This window comes from Gopherus flavomarginatus, chromosome 8 (assembly GCF_025201925.1).
Source record: "Gopherus flavomarginatus isolate rGopFla2 chromosome 8, rGopFla2.mat.asm, whole genome shotgun sequence".
Lineage (NCBI taxonomy): Eukaryota > Metazoa > Chordata > Testudines > Testudinidae > Gopherus > Gopherus flavomarginatus.
Window position 1 is genome coordinate 78,256,062 of NC_066624.1, and position 27,249 is coordinate 78,283,310.

Consider the following 27,249-nt stretch of genomic DNA (forward strand, 5'->3'; position numbering starts at 1 on the left):
GCAGCACAGGCTGGGGCATGTAACTGTCAGTGCTCTGCATGGCTACAGCTGTAGTGTAACACTTGTTGAGTGCACTAATGCAACTAGTGTAGTTGCCAACATCTAAAAAGTGTGCAGGGACAATTCTCCAAATAAGCCAGGGGTCTGTGATATGCCAAGCCCCTAGCCACTGGAGGGTTGTGGTGTGTATCCTGGTGGATTTTAGGTTATTTGAATATGAATTTCATAATTATAAAAAGGTTGAGGTTCACAATTATCAGAATGTGGGGTGCCTATACACCTGGATAGAAGCTTCCAAGGCCTACAACATTCTGTTCCCAAACCATATGATCTCTCATCTGCAGCGTTCTAGGGAGGAAGGACATTGACCTGTTTGATCCCTTTCTATTGTCATCTTCCATGTGAGGTTGGAAATCCTATTGCTCCCCTCTGCCACCTTTAAAGGACATCTCTCCTCTTCTCTCATCCCAGGGGATGGAAGATTCTCCCCAACTGTTTCTCCATTGGGGTCTTTGGACTTTTCATCTCTTTGTCTATCCTGTGAGACTGAGGAACTGGCATTTGTACCATTTCCATCTACCTACTTTCCCCTTGTCAAATTCTACAACTTTGTCCTCTTACCTCCTGTGCCCCTCTATTTCTGCCCCTATCTCTCCATGCCCTTCCATTTTCCCATTAGCCTCATCTCTGTGGCTCTTGATAGTCCCACTCTCAATACTTCAGGTGCAGTACAGCTCTATAAAATCTATGTAGCTCCTGACATTTTTACACGCCACCTGTATATGCCATATAAATCCACAGTTGATGACTGTATTCCAAATGTTCTCAACAAAGAAACTCAAACCTAAGTTAGTTCAAGGTAACACTCTTGTGACTGACAGCGTACTCCTTCCTTTGCCACCAAGAACCAGTCATTTTATGAGCAGGAAAGAAGGTGACAAATGTAGTAAGTGGCAAAGGTAAGTAACATGATGCGTTATCACTACTTAGCAGTAGTACATTCAGTCAGAACTGGAAGCATAACAAACTTGATAGGGAGGAGAAGGGTTGTACTAGCAAGGTAAGTGTGAAAGAATAAGTGGATCACAGAGGCTGAAACAGGGAAGGTCCAACCAGAGAGAGAGAGAGAGACACAGACACAAAGATAGAGGTAGGACAACCAAACGTGGGGGCCTCAAAGACATAGGACTCAGAAAACAGAGAGACCATGCTATGGTGGATCTAGAACGCAGAAATAATAACCCAGGAAGTATGTGTATGAAATTTTTCCTTCATAATTTTAGTTTATCATACTCTACATAAACTCCTTTCAACAATACTACAGAAAGGTTGGCCTTACAAAGTTTATTCTGTTTTGAAAGGTTCTACCAGTTCAGTAATGTTCTCTATATTTATAATTCTTTCTGAAAATTGAAGAGATGACCACTGTAGCTATAGTGTCTGGCAAAGCTGACACCTTCTAAATATATTAACAGAATTGCAGGATCTCTGGCTTTTACATACACTATTAATCTGACATATATACAGAAAACTAGGTTAGCCATCTCACTACCTATGTCTGGGGCAATGCCTTAGTGAAAAGCCCAGCCCGTCTGCCACCCTCAAGGGCTAGGACTACTACAGGAACTTTTTTTTCTAAGCTCCACCTTGCATATTAGCTTCTGACTAGTAATTGTCTCAAACTTGATGCTGCTTTACTTGCTGGAGTGGAGGAGGAACTCCTGTTTCTTCATCCTTTTCTAGAGCTGATCAGTTGCTGTGTTGGGTAACTCTCTGCTAGGCTCTATAGATGGCTGAACGATATTTCGGCAATAACTGATTCAATGACATTTTTCTGTCAATGTTGAATAAATCAATTTTTTCCTTCTTATTTGACCAGCTCTACTATGCACGAATTGCCCTGCGACTGTCCAGCACAGCCCAATAAATGGTACATCACTCCTGTTTGCCTACCTCATCCTAGAGAGTCTACATAAATCACCTCTTGCCAACATCTGCTTACTATGACTTCCATAGCCACTTGCCTGATGCAATCTGTGACTGGAGTGGAGATTAGAATTGCCACTCGCTTCCTATGTGTATCTTCTCCTTGTGCACAGGTACATTTCCAGCCCTGGCTAGCAGGTACAGGATTGTCCCCACAGTGCACTGTTTAGTCTTCTAGCTCTTAGTCAGACAGCCTGATTAAAAGCCTAATGCATCTCCCATTAAAGTCAATGGAAAGACTCCTATTGACCTCAATGGAAGAGTAGCTGTCCATGAATTTTGCTACACAGTTTTAAATGAATAACACTGTAGTTTTTATTGCTTGAAGTTGGTCATCATAAGGTAAATTAATTTATTGTGAATGAAAAATAATTGGCTGGTATATTTGAACATTTTCCTTAGCATGTAAAGCTGACTTTTGTAATGCAGAGTACTGTATTGAGATGCTTCTGTATAACTGGAATACAGTACAGCCAACAGCTGTTATTCAAAAGGCCTGAGGAAGAAACCCCAGACACTTACAGCAATTCATCTGACCTATATATTTTTGTTAAATGATGTAAAATATATTTAGCAGTCAATTTGCCAATTTTCTCTTGCCTTAACACTGATTATTAACAAAAATATATCATGTATGTAACTCTTATCTTTAACATTGTAATTAATTGTTATTCTTTAATACTCTGTATATATCATTCACCATATATTTGAAATCTAGATGTTGAAGACAGATGGACCAGCAGATGGACCTTGGACAGGACTGGTTAAAATGTCAGTGGTAAAATAACAAAATGAAACACAGGAGATTGAAGAGGGCATTCAGCTGAAAAGCTTGTCCACAGAAATGAGTTTTATTCAGATTCATTAAAGTACACTTCAGTGAAGTAGTTTTGACATTTTCTGTTTAGCAAATCTTGAACTCACACAGCCTTCGCCAACTCTTTTGCAGATTCTTTTTGTTGAATTTTCAAAAAAGTGACCTCTAATATTATGTTTGCACCTATTAGCCTGCACAAAATATCTTAAAACATTTGCAAATGCAAATTACTAATTGTGTGCCCAGGCACCAGATTTGCAGTTGTGATTTGCATACACACATTCAGATTTTGAGTATACAAGTTGTGTGTGCAAAATTTAGGGGCTGGCTAAAAAAAATTGCACTCAAGAAAAAGCATGAAAGCTGACAGCCTGTTAACTTCTGAGTGATCCTAAGGTGACTTAGGCCCCTTATTCTGCAAAGACTTTGTATGTACTCAACTTTACTCATGAGAGCAGTTGTATTGCGTTCAATTGGACTAGTCTTGTGAGTAAAGTTAAGCACATGTGAAAATATGGCTCCATTTGCAGGATCATACCTGTGATCGTGATAGATATATATTTTTCCCATTAAATGTGCATCAGGAAGCAAGACAGGATGGGTCTAAGGTAGATTCTAAGCAGATGCTGAGCAGTGACAAACAAGAGATTTACTTACACAATAATACAATCAGGATAATATTTTCCTGATTTTATAAAGTTGTTAGTCTATTCTTTGAGAAAAAATGATTGCACCACAACTAATGGTGGGCAGAATTTCTCAGAGCTTACCCAAAGAAGGGCAGCTCTGCTTTGGTGGGGGTAGGGGGGAGGAAGGTGGTCAGAAACTGCTGTAAAAAAGGAGCTCAGTGGTCAGCTTTGCAGTGGTGACTCATCCCCCCCTCCCCCTCCAGGAAGGTGCATAAAGGTACAGAACCTGAGAGGGGCAAGTCTCTTTGCACAATTTTTGTGGAAAATTTGGCAAATTTGAAATTATTTTCCATTTTATGGAGTTTTAAAATGATTATTTCATACCCCAAATTTTTCCATAATTTTTTTCCCTTCAATTTGGACATTTGAGATCAGGAAATATTTGAAATAAAAATGTTTTTCTATTTGACATGATTTTATTTTACTATTCTGAAGCTTTGTGTCCCTAGTATTGCACCCTAAATAAATAGCAAACATTCTCTCTTTTTATATATTTGCAATCACTTGTGTCAATATTTTTGCCACCATTTTGTTACCACCCTGTAAATAAAACTTCGAATACCCGATTAAGTGAAATCAGTAGCGTTAGACTGGTATAAGCTCAGAATCAGGGACCTTTTTCAATCTTTGGGGTATTCTTAGGTCACATTTTCAAGCTTCTCTACAACTATGAGGGCTAGAAACTTATCTTTTAAAAAATGAATTCTCAAATTCTCACATTCACATGACTGCTGGAGCTGAGGCTTTAAGAAAACCACCAAATAATGTGAGACTCAGGATAATATCGTGAGTTGGCAGCACTATTAACTCTAGCAGCCTGTATGGAAACATTACAATTTTTTTAGTACCTGTATATGGAACAAATTGGCAATATCTCAGTTTTATAAGGTGGTACTAGGACCAAGAGAATTTATGATGTTCTACAGCAAGAGAAGAGAAGACTTTATAATTAAATCTCCATTTTGCCTGCATGTTGTATTCAGAGCTGAATGTTACTGACCCCAAAACTGGCTTCACTCCACAACCCTAGTCACCACCTTGAGCTTTCTGCATGAGGTACCCAATGATTAGATTAAAAATGGTTCAAGCAGCCTGTCTAGATTTCTCTTTGAATAGCTAGACTGGATACAGAAGCCAGATCTACAGGGTTCTGCAGCAGGGAAGAATATCATTTCCACCGAATATAGCCCTGAGTTATTAGCTTCCTCACATAAAAAGTTCTGGCATCTCATATCATTCTAAATTAAATGAGAATGCAAACAGTAGGATTTTCAATCTGTAAATCACAGAACCATACTAGAGGAACTAATAGGATTTGAGCGTGACTCATGAAGTGCATTTTGAAGTTCCTGATTATTATTTTGAAATGTCACATTTCTTTGCAGCACGGAAGGAATTACAATCTTAACGACCTTTAGCTTTAGGTAACAGCCCGATTTAGGAAAATACCTGCAGAAACTTTAACATGATGTAGAGAGACTTAAAACAATGCAGGAATGTAATAAGCCAAAGAAATAATAATTTTTGTTGAAAATTTTTAAAAGAATGTAGATTTATGGTAAAAATATAGCCATGTTTATTTACAATGTAGATTAATAGTAAAACATCATATACTTAGGATGTAGATTTATGGTAATGAATAAGACTGTCACATTATTATGATTTATATAAGGAATTTTTTTTATAAGCCCTGTGACTATCATACAATATATGTGTGTCCATTGTGTATTTGTGTGACGGTTCTCACAGTCCTCAAGGGAATGTGAGTCACTTTGTTACCTCAAGTATCAGAGGGGTAGCCGTGTTAGTCTGGTTCTGTAAAAAGCAACAAAGAGTCCTGTGGCACCTTATAGACTTAACAGATATACTGGAGCATGAGCTTTCGTGGGTGAACACCCACTTCGTCAGATGCATGTGGACGAAGTGGGTATTCACCCACGAAAGCTTATGCTCCAATATGTCTGTTGGTCTATTAGGTGCCACAGGACTCTTTGTTGCTTGTTACCTCATGCCTCCACTGTGATGGAGTCTTGCTTGAGGTAACTGGGTAATAACTCCCTAACACCAAAAACCTTTCAGCCACTCAAACACTCTCATCCAGGTTGTGCCAACCCTATTTTTGTCTTGCAGGTTAACAAGAGGTGCAACCCAGTTCCCAAGTCCCCTTGAATCATTCATCTGTAATATGGAACTCCTGACACTGGCTACTCACAGAAGACTGAGATCCTCTGCACCCCCAAAGGAGCAGGGTGCCCCAGTTTAACCTTAAACCACTGCTCCTGTATAACACAAAGTAATGAAACAAAAGAAGTTTTATTTAAGAAAGTATGGAGATTTCACTAGAAACAAGGGAGAGTAATGGAAATGGTCACAAATACAAAACAAAATCAAAGTGCGAACTAGATTTTACACCTATTAATAGATACCTTTCCTATCTAATAAAGTAGGTTTGCCGCCATGATTCAGTCTGTTGCAGAGCTGGCTGGCTTCACAGCAACCAGGAGCCACACTTTCATGAAAAACAACCCCCTCAACAAGATGTCTGCTTGGTGAATGGATACAGAATGCCTCGCCTCACCCTCTGTTATACTGAAACTATCGTTTGTCTTTATTCATCAACAACATTGATCACATATCTGTTATAATGTCCTTTCATATCTTAAGGAGCTTTGCCTGTTTACAGTTCTCTCTGATGGTTTTCCATTGATCGTTCTGTGACGGTGCAAGAGTAGACAACTGAGTCTTGCATACCCTAGCTAGCCAGGGAGGGGTAGCAACTCCTTCCTGCATGACTAGGCTGTCACCAAGTAATATCACTTCCTAGTGACTCCTTTTAATCTTAAGGGCATACACTTCAATATAGTTACATTATTCCTTATATATTACCCATGCACACATAACACGATAGTTATGAACATCGATAAGTTGCAAGTTTTCAGTGGAGACCTTTCATGTTGCCCTTTATGGACAAATACCCTGTAAGAAATGTATTTGATGCAGTGAGTTTGTCAGATCTGAGATGAGAGTTGTTTGCAAAGAACAGTGGACTCTTTGCCAAGGGGCCTTTGTGTCACAATCTGTCATACAATCTCAATCTTGTATCTGATTTCCTATATTTGATAATGAAAATGGTTAATAATTTTTGGTAATCACTGTTAATGGGACCCAATATTAGAACTATGGAACGTTGTCTAACAGTGCCAGCAGTTCTCAAGTGAGTAGAATAATAGATTCTTGGACATTAATAGCCAAGTAGTCTTAGCTGTTAGCTAGAAAGCAGAAAGGCTGTTCCCTCAGCCATCAGTGGAGTGTGTGCACTTTTCACGTGTTTTGAAAATATAAAATCATCTCGTTAGCTTGCCCCATGTAATCAGCACAGAAAATCATGGATCTAGCTTTCAGACCAGAGAAACCTCATACATTATATATATATATATATATATATATATATATATATATATATATATATATATATATATATATATATATATATATATATATATATATATAAGCTAATTTGCTATATATATATGCTAATTTGATATTTTAATCCCAACAGTTTTTTACATAAACTGTTGGGATTAAAATATCAAATTAGCATAATTTTATTTTTCATTATTTAGTGAATGGTCCCCCTGGTTTGTTTGAGGCAGTTCATTACCGTGAGCACTACACCTGATAGTAATAAGCAAATGGCACTACTAATCAAACCCATAAGGTAATTCTGATCAAGAGCTGGTAAGTGCTGATTATCAAATTCATTTTATTAGTGAAGGTATCACATGATCTCTGCATGCCGAACAGCGAGGCTGCACACACTTCCATTGCTTAAACAACAAGGGGTAAAATTTTCCAAAGCACATAATGGATTTGAGGGCGAAGTTCCTTCGACCTTCAAAGAGACTTAAGTGCCTATATCACTTTTGAAAAATGGGATTTAGGCCTCATCTAGACAGCAAGTTACGGTGCATCAAGCCAGGATGTGAATGAATCTACAGCATACCAGCTTGCCGTGAAATAACATCCCACATAGACACTGATACAGTGCAGAAGAAGTCCTGGAATGTGGCCCAGGACAGTCAGCGAATTGTGGCGGTGTCCACATGAGACATTACTATGTAGCAAACTGGTGCACTGTAGATTCATACCCTGGCCTGTTACACAACAACTTGCTATGTAGAAAAGCCTTAGAAAAGGTTTTCTGGTGTAGCTATACAGATATAACCCTCTTAGTGGACAGGGGCGGCTCCAGGCCCCAGCATGCCAAGGGCGTGCTTGGGGCGGCATGCCGCGGGGGGCGCTCTGCCGGTCACCAGGAGGGCAGCAGGCAGCTCCAGTGGACCTTCCACAGGCACACCTGTGGAGGGTCCGCTGGTCCCGTGACTCCGGTGGACTTCCCGCAGGCACGCCTGCTGGAGGTCCACCAAAGCTGCGGGACCAGCGGACCACAGAACCAGTGAGCCGCCCCCATAGTGGAGGTGTAGTTTACACTGGCAAAAAGCTGCACTCATTTGCCGATATAACTGCATCCACACTTAGGAATTTTGCTGGTATAAAAAAGTCTTCAAAACCATCACATCACTAACCAACGTTACAATACCAGCAAAAGGGTAAGATCTGGCTTTGGGTACTTCTGAAAATTTTACCTTAGATGTAATTTCTAGTATAAGAACAGAAATAGACAATGATTTGGTAGGGTTTAGAGACAGCTTAGATTCAGATCTGAACTCTGCATCTTGAGCCAATCAACAATGTATGTAACCTTTTTTCTTCCTACAGAATCCTAAAGCACTTTACAGACTTTATGTAGGAATTACAAACTATCTAGGGGTAGCGTCTCATCACCACTGAAATGTCTGCCTAAGGTTGAATAGTGAAACTATTCAGCAGCACACAGAAACATTATATAGTTATTTAGGTCAGGGAGAGAAGTAGAATACAACACCCAACTGAAACTGTAGGAGTAATTTAGATAGGCATGGTATAATTACCCAATTTGGAAGGCAGCCAGGAGAAGGGATTAACACACTACTTTTAGGAAAGGGCAATGAGATCTTTAATTACCATAAGAGCTGAGCATTAGTGATGTGAGAATATTCTATTATTTGGATCTTCATATTTGGGGATGTTAGCACTAGGGAATATTCAGATCCCCAAATATGAACAGCATCCAACTGATCTGAGTCCCTTTCTCTTCAACAGACCTTCCCCTCTTCCCAGACTTCACTCCCCACTCCAAAACTACAAGAAAGGCAGATCTGGAAAGCCACCAGCAGGAACGGCCATCAAGTGGGATACACAAGCACCCACGACTTTGCATACCTTACTCTCTGTATTCCCATCTGAGCGTGCACCTACCACCTTCCCATCCGCTATCCTACTGAGATCCCACCCTGCATACCTTGCATGATTAATTGGGAGTCTGTCACTCCTTGCCATCTAGTGACTTATATTCAACATCTTTCCCCTCCCCCCGGCCCCGCAGCTTCGGAAACCCTACCTGCCAGTGACACACTTAGTGATTCTTCTGCCCACAGAACAAACCATTCTCACATGCCCCTAATGTCAGTTGCTTCTAATCAAGTGGTTTCCATCACATACAGGGTTTAGTTTGGTTCAATGGCTCTCATCACCCCTGCTATACAAATTGTTCCAGCACCCCTGGCCAGCAGTTCACTTTGCTTATGGTTGGAGGAACACCAAAGTGCATTCAACAGCATGTTCCATCATTGCTATCAGGATTCTTGTAGGAGATCTTGAACTGTACCGTGTATCTCTTCTCTATCAGTGCTGGAGGGAGAGTTGAACTTGGTCTACAGTGCATAAGGCAGCACTGCAGAGGTTAAGTAAAACAAAAACACACAGGGACAGATTCTATTCAGTGACACCTGTGGGACCCCTCTGAAATCAATAAGGTACCAAGGATTGAATGTGGCTGCTAATTGTAGGTGCTCATTGACAGGAGGGCATAAAAGTCACTAGTATTCGTCACATAACTACACTGAGGGAGGAACATACTCATAGTGGCATTCACAGAATTCCTCTGATGTTTGGTAACATCTCTAAAAATTTATGAGAACTGTAGGCTGTTTCCCTAAAAATAGCATCTACTGCTTTGCTGTCTTCAGCAGTAGCTGACAGGATTAAATATATGATAATTCCAACGAGATCTCTTAATTTGCATTTAGTCTAATTCTTAAAATTGAAATTTGGTAAGGTTTTTAGAAAGCCTGATCCAAAAAGGATGATGAAGTTAGTGTATTGTGTAGCAATCTCTCCCCGTCAAAACAGAAATAATCAAACTGGTAGTTGTGTACAGAGAGGCAGTGACCTTTCTTTTATAAAAGTGAATTATTCTTAATTATTATTTTTATATATTACAATAGCATGTGGAGGCTCCAACCAAGACAGGGCCTCACAGGGCAAGGCACTGTACAAATATGTAATGAGAGAGACTCTGTCCAAAGAACTTGCAACCTAAGTAGAAAAGACAAACTGGAGGAAACAGAGGTGCAAAATAACCTATCCAAAGTCTCACAGAAGCTCAAACGATAGAGCCAGGCTCAGAACCCACATCTGCTGAGCACCAATCCAGTGCCCAATCCACTGGAGTACACAGGCTCTCAATTAGTCAGAATTATGTACTCATACACCCTACATTTCTCTCATGGGTAATATTCCCAATGAAGTCTCACTCCTGTGAAAGTTAATTGCAATTTAATCCCCATGGAGTGCAGGATCAGATCCTCAGAACATTATATAGTTTGAATTCATTACGTCTGGCTAATATCTTGGATCAGATATCTGCTTCTTTAAATGATTAAAGTTCAATTGTCAAGTCGCCATGCATGAAAGCATTTGTTGGGATTTTGTCATGCAAGAAACATTTGCAAGGATTTTTAATATCCTTGGCCAGTTTGTTCTCTGTGCATATTTGTTATTCCCACATCTTGACTTTTAATAAAAATGGCTAAGCCACTACATCTGCATAAGACAGACACAACCTGTTTTTGACTGTCATTCATTATTACTGAATAGGACGTCCAGTTACTTATGAGAACTTTATGCTGTTCACTTGCACACATCCCTCTTTTCCTTTTATCCACACAAAATGAACCATTGTCACAGAATGATAATTATGGAACAATCTTACTTTTAGTTCTGTGTACACACGTGTTCTGAAATGGCTTTTTCTTAGTAGATGATTTAGGGAGCTTGCATACATTTTGAAACCATATTAAGTTGTTGTCATCCCCCGCCCAGTTATTTACTTACAAACCAGCAACAGGATTCAGAAATAAGATTAGAATTCTGTTAGTACTGAGCATATGATCAATCATAGCACTTGTCTTTGCTAAAATACACAAGCACTGGCTGCGGCTTCTCATTTTCATACACATTGTGCAATCATTTAAATGTAGGACATGTTGATGCCTGGTACACATGAAGGGATTCAAGAGTTTTATATTTTGTAGGGCCAGATCCTCAGGGGCCACAAATCAGAGTAGTGCTGTTGACTTCATTGAAACTATGCTGATTTACACCAGTTGAGGATGTGGCTCTATATTTTTGTTTTTAAAGACATTTAAAGATATGCATTGTTCTATAGTGGTCACAATGTATTTTGAACACTTTCTGATATACGAATCAAGGCCCTGAACCTGCAGTAAGCTCTATGCAGTCAGACCTCAGTGCCTGCTCAGAGCTCCACTGACTTTCTTCAGGCACTATGTGGGAACACGAGTCTGATTGCAGGGAGCTGCTCCATGTGGACATGGCAGGGCCAGATTCATCTATTACTGGACCCTGGGCAAACCTCCACACCTGTCCATTCTGCCAGGGCTCTGGCCAGCTTTCCTACGCCACAAATCCCCATCCTTGCAGCTGGTCTTAATGCTGATGCTGAGCAAGTCCTGCAGGCAGAGCAGAAAGGACACAAGCTGTTGGAACCAGGGAAAAGCCAGCAGGCCTTTAGACGGGCCTAATTTGAGTGAGTGGCATTATGACATGGTACATAGGGTCAGAGCAGCACTCAGGTTGGCCCCCTCCTACAAACTGGGCCTAGGCATGTACCTAGGCTGCCTATGCCTTCATCGAGCCTGCCACGTGAAGAAATGGATGTCATCCTGTGGGATGGTTCACCCAGCAACTACAGAGGAAGGATGGTCTGGGGTTAGGGTGCTAGCTGAGGCTGTGGGAGACTTGCATTCCCAGCTCTGCCCTAGACTTCCTACATAGCCTTGGGCAAGTCATTTCATCCTCTGTGCCTGAGCTCCCCATCTCTCACAGCACTGCCCCACCTCCCTGTGGGGTTATGAGGCTAAAAACATTACTGATTGTGAGATGCTCAAGTACTATAGTGATGGGGGCCATAAGTACTTCTGATAAAGAGATGGCAATTTTCACAAGGCTAAATTCACTTATAATTTTTTAAAAAAGAAAACTTAAAGTGTTGTATGTATAGCTGAAAACAAGGGACATTGTTACCTTCCCTCCTTCCTTCCCACTCCTAGCCTGATGTCACCCCATCCTGTGCCTTGAATTTAAAATATGTGATAAATCAGGACCATTATGAACACAGAGGAATAAAAAACTATTTGGATCCTAAAAGAGTAAATGTAGTGTGATTTGGTATCTTATAAATTAATCTAATCTTCCTTAAGAAGGACAGTCTACCAGATAAAGTACAGGACCGAAAGTCAGAAGAGCTGGCTGTTTTTGGCTTGAGCACATATCTTTGTGTGCTCTTAAGTAAGTTACTTCAGGCTGTTCTAACCACAGATTTTGTACCAACTTTAACTACATTGATTTAAAAAAAACAATATAATAAATATGGTGCAACCAGCTAGTGTGGACACAATTATACCAGTATAATGGTGCTTTTATTGCCATAGTTTATTTCTGTAAATTTACTGGTTCTAAACTGATACAGTTATAGCCATACAAAAAGTGTGTGTAGACAAGCCTTTAGTCTCTGTGCGTCAGTTCCCCATTTGTGAAATGGGGATAAAAATACTTAACTATTTGCACAGAGAGCCGTGAAGCTTTCTGGACATTGATGAACTATGACTATTGAGTCTTCAGATGGAAGATGCTTTGAGAGTGCAAATTATTATTATTCAGATGCAGAAGTTAGTGAGCCAGATCCTCAGCTGGTGTAACTCTGAATAGATGCACTGAAGCTACATTGATTTATACAGGTGATGATCAGAGCAATTATTTTAAATAAATGATTTTTAATAGGAATTAGTTTATTATAATTATCTCTAAAGTATCTACAGTTGCTAGGATATGAATCTTTGAGGCATAAACACTGATTTTGGAAGTAATTTCACAAAATGCTAAAGGAACTGCCCCCAGAAATTTAAGTGAACGAATAAATGCTACTGTTAAACCAAAAAATTATCTTTTGTTGCTATTTCAGCAACTTATTTAAGAAGTTCCTATTTCATGTAGAAAGTGCTTCATTTGGTTTCTGTGCTTCCAAATCTACATGCAATTTTGTGTGCAAATGACATTCTGGATAATACTGTCTTATAAAGTTGGGAGACAATCCTGCCACACACACACTGCATTTTCAGGATCAAACACACAATTATCTATCACAGATATATGAGCTGTCTGCAGTGCAATCAGTTTATTTGAAGTTAGAGGGGAAAAAAGATGTAAATGGTTCCATGGGAAACGTTCACAATGAACTTCATACTTACTCTAGGGCAGCCTGGGCTGGAGGTCTGAAATTTACTGCAACTAATGATGGAAGATCTTCACACAGTGCAAAATGTGTGAACTTTCCCAAAACTGAGGAAAAAGTCAGCTGGCAACACGAAGTAGTAACAGACTACTAGGCATTGCCCCCCTAACCACAACCTTCCTCTACCAAGACATCCAAGTTAATAGTGGATTCCTGGAGCCTTTTTGGAGGGAAAGGAATCAATTGATGAATATCTAAGCCTCTTCCACATATGCAGGGAGACTTAGAGGTTCCTTTTGGATGCTAGAATTTGAATTCAAGCCTCCAAGCAGCAAACTCTCCTGGACTGATTTGTTTTCAACCTAATGCAAATTGAAGTGGAGGGTTCACATAGTGAAACTCATAATGAACTCAGTCCTGCAGGATATGCTCAGTATATGTCATAAGACTGCTTTGTTCTGGGGCGTTGTCTAAACAATTTCAGGCCCCTATTCAGAGAGATTTTAAGTTGCCTTCTGAGATGCACAGAGGACTCTCAACACTCATGGCAGTCAACTGGAATTGAAGGCACTCACCTCCTGACTGAAACAGGTTCCTAGACATTAAGGTTTGTTCTTATTTGAAGGCATGAGGGAGTTATGTACTTAATTCACCTGCATATTGATGTAACGCATAGACCATTAAGTAGAAGGCAGCTAAAGGCAATTATTCTGATCATTAAAAATTATAATCAGAATAACTTTGAATTTAGTATTATGCTACAGATACCAAGAGAGATATGGATAATCATAGGCTTAGTCACCCTTTCCAGTTTCAAGGAGACCTGTATTAGACTTTGGAGTATTGAGTAAACCACCTTCAATGACTTTGTATAGTATTTAAAAAAGAAAGATTTTGCTAAGTAATGTGACTTGCTTTCACAAACAAACAAAAAATGGATTCAAAAAATCTTGGGAAAGTTTGCACTAGTATTACAGCTGCATTTCTTGCATTATTAATTATATTTTAGGAATGAAACTTTCACAGAAAAATAATACCGCCCTTTCAGCAAAAGACAATGGCTGCAGTTTTAATGAGAGGAGTCTAAATTAGAACCCTGGATCCAAACATACTCCTCTAGCAGGGGCCTTGGGTACATCACAGTAAACCACATTACCAGGTGTTCTCCTTATGTTAGACTGATTCACATATACATTTGAAACAGGTAAAAAAGAGTGCTACCCCCTACATGAACTGAAACACTGTTAAAAACCAAGCTATACTGTGGGATGGGATTCTAATTGATTTAAAAGACACTTTTCAATTCAGCTTCTGGTAGCTCTTCATACACAGACAGTGTTGCACTCTTATTTCTCTTACATTTTTAGAAGCTTTTCTTGTTTAACAGAAAGAAAATATCATGCAAATTATCTTTCTAAATCACTCTCTTTAAACATTTGCCTTCCTTTTCATGTTTGTCACTGACCTACTGTACATGAAAAATTACTCAAGCACTTCTTCCACATCAGCATTCATTAGCAGCTAAGGGTTCCTGGCACACAACAGGGGTTTTGCCTATTATGCAGTTTCGGAATGTTCTAGTCAGAAACAGGAGCAGATAATGAGGAAGAGAAATACAAATCTATACAATTTATATCACCATGCTCTCTTTTCCCTCGGCAAGCAGTAATGGGGTAATATTTTCACAAGTCTGGCTTCTTTTTGTACACTTTTTATCATCTTAAAGACAAATATCTTTGAGTCCTACCTCAGGAGCTGTTATTCTATTTCCCCTTCTCTTATATAGGTTCTGGTTCATCGAGGTACTTGGTGCACATATTTAACTTTAAGCATTGATTTCACCGAGACTCAGTATGTGCATAAATGTTTGCAAGATTGGATTATTCATTAAAAATATTTGCTTATTTCAGTTTGAGCATAAGACAAAACATCCACATTTGTAAAAAAAGAGTCAAAATGCAGTAAAATAATCACTGCAGAAAACAGTCTTCCAAAATTTCAGAAAAATGAGTTCCAACAAAAAGGATTTCATCTCAAGCCCCTCAGTCAGTGCTAGGATGACCAGATGTCCTGATTTTATAGGGACAGTCACGATTTTTGGGTCTTTTTCTTATGTAGGCTCCTATTACTCCCCACTCCCATCCTGATTTTTCACACTTCCTGTCTGGTCACCCTAGACAGTGCTGAGGTGGATAGAAAGAGAATGTCCCACAGAGCTGAAGCTGGCACAGGATAGAGGCAAGTACTCAATGTGTGAATAGAAGGTGAATACCTTGATCCAGAAATATCATGTGAACTGGTCTGAAACAGAACTTCAGGGAAGTCAGTGATACGAGTGTCCTATGCTAGATTATCACATTTTTAACCAGGAGGATATTACTTATGTAACCCTTCTGCCAGGTGGAACTGGCAGCAACCAGGCCCAGGTTCAATATCTAGGGGTTCCTTTTCAACAGTACAACACAGAACTGGCTCAAGTCCCCACTCAGTAACCTGGGAAAATTACACAGCACCCATGGGCACCTCTGAGAGCAATATTTCTCCACTTGCAAGCACAAATTCTGAGTGTAGAAAAGAAGCTTTGAATGAAAGGAGGGAAGTCACCTGACATTAAGGTGACCAGATGTCCTGATTTTATAGGGCCAATCCCAATTTTTGGGTCTTTTTCCTATATTATCTCTATTACTCCCCACCCCTGTCCTGATTTTTTTCCACACTTGTTGTCTGGTCACCCTACCTGACATTAATTAGGGAATATGCCACAAGTGGGATTCATAATCATAAAACTGTGAGCAGGACACCCACCCCAGAGTGCACGGGGCAGTGCCTTCCACCTCATGTTCTTGAGTTCTACAATCAAAAGTTTATTTTCTGTTCCCCTTTCTGCTCCCTTACCAAACCCCACTCACAGTGGTTGCCTTTGGTCAGTGAGGACCCAGGATTCAGAAGTGCATCTGTGTGAGTTCACCTCTCACCTGGAGAAAAAGGCACCTTGCTCATACTTGTTCTGGCTGGCTGCCCCGCCAGCCGCAGTTCCTCTCGACTGGACACCCTGACAGCCACTCATTCGCTGGCTGTCAGTCACCTTCTCATGCCACTTGCCTCTCTGCTGTGACCTCTGCACATCAGCGTCTCGGTAATTTTCAGCTGTTTGAAGGCTGGGTAGAAACACTGCCCCATCCCAAGTGATTTCAGCTCTCATATGAGCACTTTAACATAACAAAGATGCTCCCAATGAAGACTATTTATCTCTTTATTTGAACAGTGGGGAGGAACAGGTTAAACTAGACTTGGGACCCTTAGAGATAGGTGTCCCAGCCAGGAGGTATGGACTATCTCCACCTCTCTTACTTTCACAGGGGTCTGGATTCAAGCCCCTAGCTTAATGAGATCCTTTCAGCTGAGGGGAACCTCTCATTTGGGACTGGTTAAGCACAGTTCTGTTCCCCTTTATTCATATAAATTATAACAGTAACATTGAAAACAGTGTTTCACTACCCCTGCATTCAGTAATGAAGTGAGTTGTAACCCAACCCCTACCAACGTTGATTACTTTGAGCAACACCTGTCTATCTGCTGGATATCTAAACAGAATAGGAGTGTTCATGTAAATTCAGTTTGCTCCTGAAGTCTCTCGCCCTCCCAGCTAGCTTTTGGGGAGAATTCATTCAGACCCTGCTTAGAAGTGTAGTGAAACATCTTCAGTGACTGCCCTTATTAGCAACCTAATTTCTTTAGAGACTGCCCCAAACCTATTTAGTGCAACTATATTCCATTTTTATTGGAAAGCAAATTCTTTCAAGAAGCTGATTTTCTTGCTTTGTGGAGAGGTGCAGATACACAGGGCTTCTATATAAATGAAACTTTATTCCCAAATCTGGCATAAATATGGGTGATGGCACCTAAACTTTTACCAAGGGGACATAACGTGCCCTCCCCCCCCCAGCATGTTGTGGGGCAATCTCTGCAATGAAAAATATCCCAGTCTATCCTAGGTTTTTCATGCAGGGGCCAGAGGGCGACAATCCAAGCTCTTGTTTAAAGAGCAGCTAATAAAGTGAAAATGTTCACTAAGTGATAGGAAAGGGCAAGGTGAAGGAGTCAGGTTAGTGCAGTATACTCCAAGGTTCAGGTAGGAAAGTGAACTGTGGTTCTAAAAGAAACAGTGGTGGTAAAGACAGGAAGAGAATATCCAGAATGAAGAGATGGGCTTTCAAGGCCACTTCAGTCACATTGTTTTGCATTGCCAGGCTTATTGGTCTTTATGAAGGCAACGGGAGTTCACGGAATGTGGTAATACAGATAATCAGGTCAACAGAATCTCAGCCATACTACAACTAAAGGGCACAAACCCTTGAGAACCCCATACCACCACCCATTGTTTCTTTCTTCGTTGCTTAGCCCATGTACAATGCACATTGGTAACTTTTAAAATTATTATTTCCTATCACTTTACAAGCTCTGTGTCCTTAAATGTCCTTAATTCCTTATGAGTCCCCCAGACCCTTTTCCTGTTAATTTTGTTTCTCGAACATGGCAAGAATGTCACAGATGACATGCTTAAGAAATTTCCCCAATCAAATTGTTCTTTTAATACAAATCGGCTTAGCAGTTCCCATATTCCTTCGGAATAGCATATTCTTTACATTTTGCAGACTTATTTCAACATGCTAAAACTGTTTTCAAAAGTGACTGTCAGTTTGAAAAAATTAGCCTTACTTACCATGCTTTCTATACTGGAAAGGAAAGCTGACGGGTGCATCATCAGCAAGTAGCCGGGCATTTCTATGATTAAGCCTTCGAGTTCACGTCAGAGCAGATGAAAGGATTAAAAGGCTTAAATCCTTAATTTTTTTTAATCCTAACTGAACTTTAAAATATTTAATGATTCTTAGAAGACTTTAGGTTTTTATATCTTGTTTATAAAATATTTTAAGAACAATTTCAGAAGGTCTTCAATTTCTTTTTAATTTTCTAACCCATTCCTTTGTTTTAACTGGAGGAGCCACTTATCTAGTTGAGAGAGGGGTTTTGATAAAAATGATGTAGGGCTTAAAAGTAAAGCTAGGTGCAATCAGAATTCAAACAAGAATTGCAAAAGTATCCAAAAATAATCTTAAAAATTGTTTAACTATATTGTACCCCACTTAGTATAACACTTTTTCAGAAAAAAAACCAAAACAAACAAAAAACCTATTTTAAAAGATATTTTGTCATCTGCATTTTCTTGCTTTCTTAACTGCATCACATTACAAAGTACATAATAAAATTATATAAATAAAAAGAACCACCTCATCACATATGGCACCAGTTCTGGACATCTTATATATGACTAGCTTGGCCTTTCAGAGCATAAAGTGATTGTCTCTGTGGGCTTGGCAGTGACTCTTCCCCCTCTGGTAAAGTACTGAATTGTTGGCCAAATGTAGTTGGAGCTTAATCCAAACACATTGAAATCAATGGAAGGACTCAGTGAGCTTTTGATTGGGGCCTTATCTTGTTATCTTCTTCTGAAGTATCGAGTACTGCTGTTGGAGGCAGAATACCAGACTAGATGGACCAATTGTCTCTTCTGTATGAAAACACTGCTACTTGCACTTGGCCTTGTCAACCAGGAATAATAGTATTCTAATTAAACAATATTTTTCTACACACTCTAAGATACTGGCTACTATTTTTATGCAAAGTACTATTGAAAAAATAAACAAACAATGCATGTGCCATTCTCGTTTTAATGAAACTCAGTTTCATAAAATAATTCATCATAATAATAACAAAAAAATCACATAATGAAACTGATGCTGAAATTGCTCAGCGACTTAAGTTCTTATCACATAAGATACTCCACTAACCACATATTCCTTTACTACAAAATGTTCCTTTGAAATCAATGATGTGGTCACTCTCCTGATTTGTAAAGGAATTTGCATAGTAAAAATGTTATGTGATAACATTTTATATATGAACCATACAAAAAGGGAAAACATATTGTGAAAACTAACCACTCTGCCTGTGTGTTAGCAGTCAATCTCTGGAACATAAATCACTCAGCAAATTCATTTTTCATAAATGCTTTTTTTTACATAAAAAAAATCAAAATAAACAAGGCAGAGGGGAAAAGAAAAATTATCAAAAGAAAAGAAAAAAATCAAAGTGCTGAGAATGGACTGTGGTATGGGTAGGTTGGGGGAGAGTAGGTAGGTATACCAAGGTGATATGTCTGCACCTAACTATGTTCTAGCTATTTTTACTTCCTATAAGTGTCCATAGGAGGCTCTGACTTATGCTGGGTCAGCCCCAGAATCTTTACATCACCTTTGTCTGCTACCTTCTTTCCTGTGACTACCTCAGCCTCAGACAGAACAGAGAATTAGGGCCAAGATGGATAATGGAAAGCATGACCAAGTATTATAAGAAGTAGCATCCCCACCAATGTGATATTTAGCATATTTTTTCCTACAATTACTTTTGTATTTTTTCCTTTTCAATAAAGAAAAGAGAAAAGCATTCAGCCAGAGTAATTAGATCTCTTTTAACAAAACATGTGAGGTCTGATTCACATTCGAAGAAACATCAGCTGTTTTTGCAGCAGTCAAAAAAGTAAAAACAAAACAAAAAACAGAAGCCTTATATTTTTCTGAAGTCTCTTTCAGCAACCAAGATATATCAGAGTAGAAATTGCATATTTATCCCTCTGATATTTTTATAAAGAGCAATCATATCTCCCTCAGCCTTCTTTTGGTTAGGCTAAACAAGCCAAGCTCTTTCAGTCTCCTTTCATAAGACAGGTTTGCCATTCCTCAGATTATCCTAGTAGCCCTTCTCCGTACCTGTTCCAGTTTGGATTCATCCTTCTTAAACATGGGAGACCAGAACTGCACACAATATTCCAGATGAGGTCTCACCAGTGCCTTGTATAATGGTACTAACACCTCCTTATCTTTACTGGAAATACCTCACTTGATGCATCCCAAGACCGCATTAGCTTTTTTCATGGCCATATCACATTGGTGGCTCATAATCATCCTGTGATCAACCAGTACTCCAAGGTCCTTCTCCTCCTCTGTTACTTCCAACTGATGCGTCCCCAATTTATAACAAGAATTCTTGTTATTAATCCCTAAATGCATGACCTTGCATTTTTCACTATTAAATTTCATCCTATTACTATTACTCCAGTTTACAAGGTCATCCATATCTTCCTGTATGATATCCCAGTCCTCCTCTGTGTTAGCAATACCACCCAGCTTTGTGTCATCCGCAAACTTTATTAGCACATTCCCACTTTTTGTGCAAAGGTCAATAATAAAAAGATTAAACAAGATTGGTCCCAAAACCGATCCCTGAGGAACTCCACTAGTAATCTCCTTCCAGCCTGACAGTTCTCTTTTCAATTTAACCCACTGTAGTCTCCCCTTTAACCAGTTCCCTATCCACCTTTCAATTTTCATATTGATCCCCATCTTTTCCAATTTAACTAATAATTCCCCATGTGGAACCATATCAAATGCCTTACCGAAATCGAGGTAAATTAGATCCACTGCGTTTCCTTTGTCTAAAAAATCTGTACCTTCTCAAAGAAGGAGATCAGGTTGGTTTGGCACGATCTACCTTTTGTAAAACCATGTTGTATTTTGTCCCAATTACCATTGACCTCAATGTCCTTAACTACTTTCTCCTTCAAAAGTTTTTCCAAGACCTTTCATACTACAGATGTCAAACTAACAGGCCTGTAGTACCCGGATCACTTTTTTTTTCCTTTCTTAAAAATAGGAACTATGTTAGCTATTCTCTGAGTTTACAGATTCATTAAAAATTCTTGCTAATGGGCTTTCAATTTCATGTGCCAGTTCCTTTAATATTCTTGGATGAAGATTATCTGGGCCCCCCAATTTAGTCCCCTTAAGCTGTTTGAGTTTGGCTTCTACCTCGGATGTGGTAATATCTACCTCCATATCCTCATTCCCATTTGTCATCCTACCATTATCCCCAAGTTCCTCATTAAAGACTAAAGCAAAGTATTTGTTTAAATATTGGCCCATGCCTAAATTATCCTTAACCTCCTCTCCATCCTCAGTGTTTAGCGGTCCACTTCTTCTTTCTTTGTTTTCTTCTTATTTTTATGGCTATGCTATAGAACCTTTTACTATTGGTTTTAATTCCCTTTGCAAGGACCAACTCTGCATGGCTTTTGGCCTTTCTCACTTTATCCCTACATTTTCTGACCTCAATAAGGTAGCTTTCCTTGCTGATCCCTCCCATCTTCCACTCCTTGTAGGCGTTCCGCTTTTTCTTAATCACCTCTCTGAGATGCTTGCTCATCCAGCTTAGTCTACAATGCCTGCCTATGGATTTTTTCCCCTTTCTTGGGATTCAGGCTTCTGATAGTTTCTGCAACTTTGACTTGAAGTAATTCCAGGTCTCCTCCACCTTTAGATCCACAAGTTCTTCAGTCCAATCCACTTCCCTAACTAATTTCCTTAATTTTTTTTAAGTTAGCCCTTTTGAAATAAAAAACCCTAGTCCCAGATCTATTTTTGTTTATCCTTCCATCTAGTTTGAACTGAATTAGCTCATGATCACTCAAACCAAGATTGCCCCCTACAACCATTTCTTCTATGAGGTCCTCACTACTCACTAAAACCAAATCTAAAATGGCATCCCCTCTTGTTGGTTCAGCATCTACTTGGTGAAGGAATCCATCAGCTATTGTATCCAGGAAAATTTGCGTCCTATTATTATTACTAGCACTTGTCCTCCAATCTATATCTGGGAAATTAAAGTCTCACATGATCACAGAATTCTCATTAGTATTTACTTCATTAAAAATATTAAAGAGGTCTCTATCCATATCCAGATCAGATCCTGATGGTCTGTAGCACACCCCAAGCACTATCTTAGGGGAGGCTCTAGTAGCTTTCTTCCCCAATGTGATTGGCAGTATGGCTCTCTCAGATCCTATTAATTATGCTCTGGGGCCTATTTTTTGTTTGTACCTTCTTCCATCCTCTAATGTTCTGCAACATTTCATGGCCTGCCCCTCTAGTTACATGTTTGTAGTACCCATTTCAGACATTTAGTAAGGAGCTGTCATTCAGCATGAGTTTTAAGGGGCCAACTAAGAGGAAAACCTGCAGCAGGATGAATTCACACAAAAAAGGTAAGTTGCTCTAAGTGGGAGTGAGGCACAGAATGGTAACCTACTAGCAGAGGTAAGTGGTACTAAGTATAGATAACTGAAAATGTTAATTAGGCAATGGACAGGACATTGCAAACGGAAGATTTGCAAAACATCTTTGCCTTGTTTCTCTTTTCACTTGACTTACCCTAGTTTTAGAGCCATGTAGCACTATTTGCTTAAATGAAGCTATTCTTGATTTGCACAGGTGCAGTGAGAAGAGAATCAGGCCCCTTGAAACTGATAGGTTTCAACAAGTAAGGAGAGATTCTGAATTAAGGAAGGTTTCAGAGTAGCAGCCGTGTTAGTCTGTATCCGCAAAAAGAACAGGAGTACTTGTGGCACCTAAGAGACTAACAATTTTATTTGAGTATAAGCTTTCATGGGCTACAGCCCACTTCATCGGATGCCTGCAATGGAAAATACAGTAGGAAGATATATACACACACAGAGAACATGAAACAATACGTGTTACCATACACATGCTAAGTGTTCTCTGTGTGTATATATATCTTCCTACTGTATTTTCCACTGCAGGCATCCGATGAAGTGGGCCGCAGCCCACAAAAGCTTATACTCAAATAAATATGTTAGTCTCTAAGGTGCCACAAGTACTCCTGTACTTTTTGAATTAAGGAAGCAACTGAAGAATTGCAGCAGCCTGATGTGCTATGTTCCTCTTTATACACAAAGACTACAACAGGACAAAATAAAAGCTGAAGGAAAAAGGCAGAGATGCTGAACTGTTAGGTGAAGTTAGAGATAGCAACAAAGGAAGCTAAACTACAGAGCTAAACTACAGAGAATGAGGTGTTCCACCTTTGATAAAATGAAGGAGGCTAGATGGCAAAGAACCCAAAGAAGGTCAATAGTCCAGCCAGCGACCAAGAACCAGGCTCTGAAAGGCAGTCATCAGTAAACAAAGAGGTAAGCAAATCTAATTAGTTACTCAAATTTGCTTAAAAGCAGGCTGGGCGGAGGTGTAGGGAGTGGAAAAGGACAGGCATGATGGGCCAAGGAGTGCCCAGACTAAAAAGTAGCCTCCAGTTTTAATTCATCTGGCGCAAAGGGCAGATTTTGCAGCATACGATGTGGCCATAGAATATAGGCTCCAGGCTCCATAGCTCAGTTGCCATGTGCCATTTTACACATGGGTTACAAGCAAGCAGAGTACTTCCAAGTTAAACCCAGTGAGGCTCCAGGAACCGAACTATAGAGGGCATTAACATAACCAGCACTCTATATCTTTACATTGCCCACAGAGACCAAACATTTCATCTCCATCATCAAGTTCTCTCTCTATTAGCCCAGGACCACTCTTATCTGTTCCTATATTGCCTCTGTCAATCTCTCTGTTATTTGCGCTGCTGCTGCGCATTAGCATGGTTTGTATGGAGGGAAAAAATGGCTAGCTGGTGTGTCCTGGATGCTAAGAATCTTATGTTAATTAGGTATTACTTTTTAAAACTACATATAACATTACTTTACACCAGTGTCTTTAGGTTCTTAATGGTGAATTAGAAATGTGGAGATATGCACTCTCCTAGGCTCTTTCCTCTCAAAATATATAGTACTTTACCACTTCATGAGCACAAGTCTGCCATTTCCCTTAAATCATCCTGTGCTTTTAGTGTCAATTCTAATTCTGCAGGGCTGCAAATGACTCAGTTGTCATAGGAGACCGATTTAAGCATGATATCGCTTGCAAATGATTTATTTCCATAAAGTACATAAGTCATTTTCAAATACATAGGCTTAATACGCCAAGGGGGATGCTATCAAATAAAGAGCAAAAAATCTTAATTTGTATGAGGGATGTTGAGAGAAAATCTATTGTATTAAAAGAACTACTCATAAACTGGGTCAAGGCATTTTCACATTTTAAAAAGCCCTTATGATTAAATCATTGGGGGAGGTGGAGGAACAAAATAATGGTACACCACACTGGACCTGCAGTCCATCAAGTCTGATGTCTTACCTGTCAGAGCAGCCAACATTTGATCAATCAAAAGAAGACATTTCCCCCTCCCCGTCAAAACCCTCACTGAACCTGGGCAGTTGTGCAAAAGTGATATAATCCACCTTTGATATGATAAAGAATCAGACTATGAAAGACCAGCTCAACTCCCTAACATTCTTTCTTGACCTCATTGAAGTAATTTTGGGTTCCCTCATTTTCCCCTTTTATCCTCCACATCCTCAAAGGCACTTCAGAGAGATGACTTAATTTCTGCCTCAGAAGGAGGGCAGGAGGCAGCTCTCTCTAGGGTGTATCAATATTACAATTGAATCAGAGAGAAGAGGTCACTTGAGAACAATACAGAATGCTTCCATTCCCCATGGACTGAATGAATTGTATCTGCATACTTCTAGCTTCTGCTAACCTAGGCTCTGAACTCCAACCTTTGAAACCTATGAGAGTATATTGCATTGCTGTTAGACTGCCAAGCTGGGCCATCAAGTTTTGTTGGAGCTTGTTATTTTTTAAATCCATGAAGACCACTGTGTTGTTTTTCTTATGAATTTAATGGGTTATTGTAGGGAAATCGGTAATTACTGAAGATCAGCTCTGCCAAATGCTGATGGTGAGGCCTGGTAAATTTCACACTATTAGAAGCTAAAACAAAAGCATTTCCCCATATAATAGCCCAGGAGCATTTGCCTCCAATTCTCATTGTTTCCCCAGGAAACAATGGTTTCTACTAATAATCATGTGCTGATGTGACACGGCATGAAAATTTGCAAGTATCTAGAATGAAAGGTAGCAGTTATGCCCTCAGGACACAAAGTGTATGCAGGTTAGAGCTGATGGTGGGGAAGTTATGTGACCTAGGCTCTTCTCCTGACTGCCACAATAAGATTTAGAAACCTTTGATACAAGGCCTCTCACTTACTGACCAACTACTGTGCCACAAATACTGCTCTTTCTTTCCTGGTTTCAGGTTATCTTGGCAGACTGACAGTTTACTGTCCTCTCTCCTCAACTCATCAGCCACTAAGTAGGTTTCCTTTTTCAAGGGTCAGCTCAAAGGCCTCTTCCATCTCTCCCAGTGCTCTGTGTCCTCTTCACTTTGAGTACCTTATGCTCCCATTCTCCACTGTGGGTCAGGCTCTCTGGCTAGACTACATCTCCCATGATGCACAATGACCACAGACTTGGATGACACACACCCCTCCACCATCAAGCAGGAAGAAAGTGGTCATCATCATCATGGTGCATCCTCACAATTCCATTGCACATCCCCAGTACCCTCTTCACCCCTCTGGCTCCCAGTGTCTTTCTCCTGCTTTCCCAGGCAAACAGTGTTATGTTTTTATGCATATAAAGAGCATATTCAGGCACTGGCAGGGTTTGGGGAAAGTTGAAACAATTGGGTATTCCAGAGACCAGAGGAAGCAGCCTCAGATATGGGTAGGGCTTCTTTGGGGTCTGCAGTGACATCAGATCCCAGCTCCGTCCTTTATATTACATCAGCCTTGAACCTGAACTTTGAACCTTTGTGTAAATTTAACACAGATCCAGATTACTGTCCATCTCCAGTCTCTATTTATATATGGCTCCAGTGATATGATCCTGACACTTTCCAAGAGATAATGTTCCACAGATATTTTCCTCAGAAGCTGTCAAAATTTTTCTTTAGGTTAATTTTACTCATTACTTCTACCTTTGCATGCTTGGAGCATCATAAACAATTCATCTCCCTTCTTAGCAGTCACACCTTTCAACTGCTTGTTGACAGTTGTCATATCCTCTTCTTTGACACTGTTTAGCTGCTTTATACCTATTTGATTCTTTAGATCTTACCCCTTAAATCAGTCCTTCTATATCTTTAATAATTGGCACTGAATTCCATTTAAAATGAATGGAATGTTAAGATGTGGCAAGCATACCCGGTCACACTGTGTAAACACCTCAAACGGGATGTTCCCAGCTAACAATATGTAGCTGGTAAGAAGGATAATAGGATTTCACACTGAAAACCTCATGGAAATAACATTCTGTTATGGAGATTGCCCCTCACCATTGCACAGGTGAATGGGCTGGGAGTAACCTCCCCAGTTGGCCCCCACCCTCCCTACACAAGGACTACAGACGACAGCAATTCCTGTTCTATGGGGAGTTCTGGGCTGTCTCCCTAGGGTACAATCCACCCCAGATTGGACAGGGAGGAGAGTCCTTTTCCTACTTCACACCACAGACTGGGTATGCCAGAGGAAAGATATCACCCTCACTCTTGTTCTACATGCTGTGGAGGAAATTATACCTTCCCTTAGAGGTGGCTCCTGACCACACCCTGAATGAGTAAGTGACTAAATGACACAACCTGGCCTTTTGTGTTCTTATTTCAGTCTGATGGAGCACTTACATTCTGATGGTTACTTATGTGCACTCATCTGACGGTAGAATTTGGTGATTAATACGTATGTGGTCAAGTCCCAACATTCAGATCTGGTCTTTGAACCCCAAATTTCAGGAGTATTTGAATCAGCAATTTGGTTTTGCCCTTTATAAGGGTAGGAGTCATTTGCAAATCTGAGCTTCAGATCCAGGTTTGGATTTCAGCCCCTCCTGTAAAATATGAAGCTTTATAATTAACTGGCTTGATTTGCATTAATTTCTATGCATCAGAAATACAGTATTTTAAAACACCCAACAGCTTAAATTCTAGAGAAAAATGCCATCTAAAGAAAGCCTTTAGGGAGCATCCTAAATGCTCAGAATTTGTGCACTTTCCATATCTGTGTGTTGCTATAATCCTTTTCCATCATCCTTGATTGTGATGCCACTGAAGTTGTGGGAGAATGGTTTTGTCTGTTTTTCGATGGCCCTAGAAATTCATATGCCTTCAAGAGAACTAATTTAAAGTGCTCATGTATGTTACAA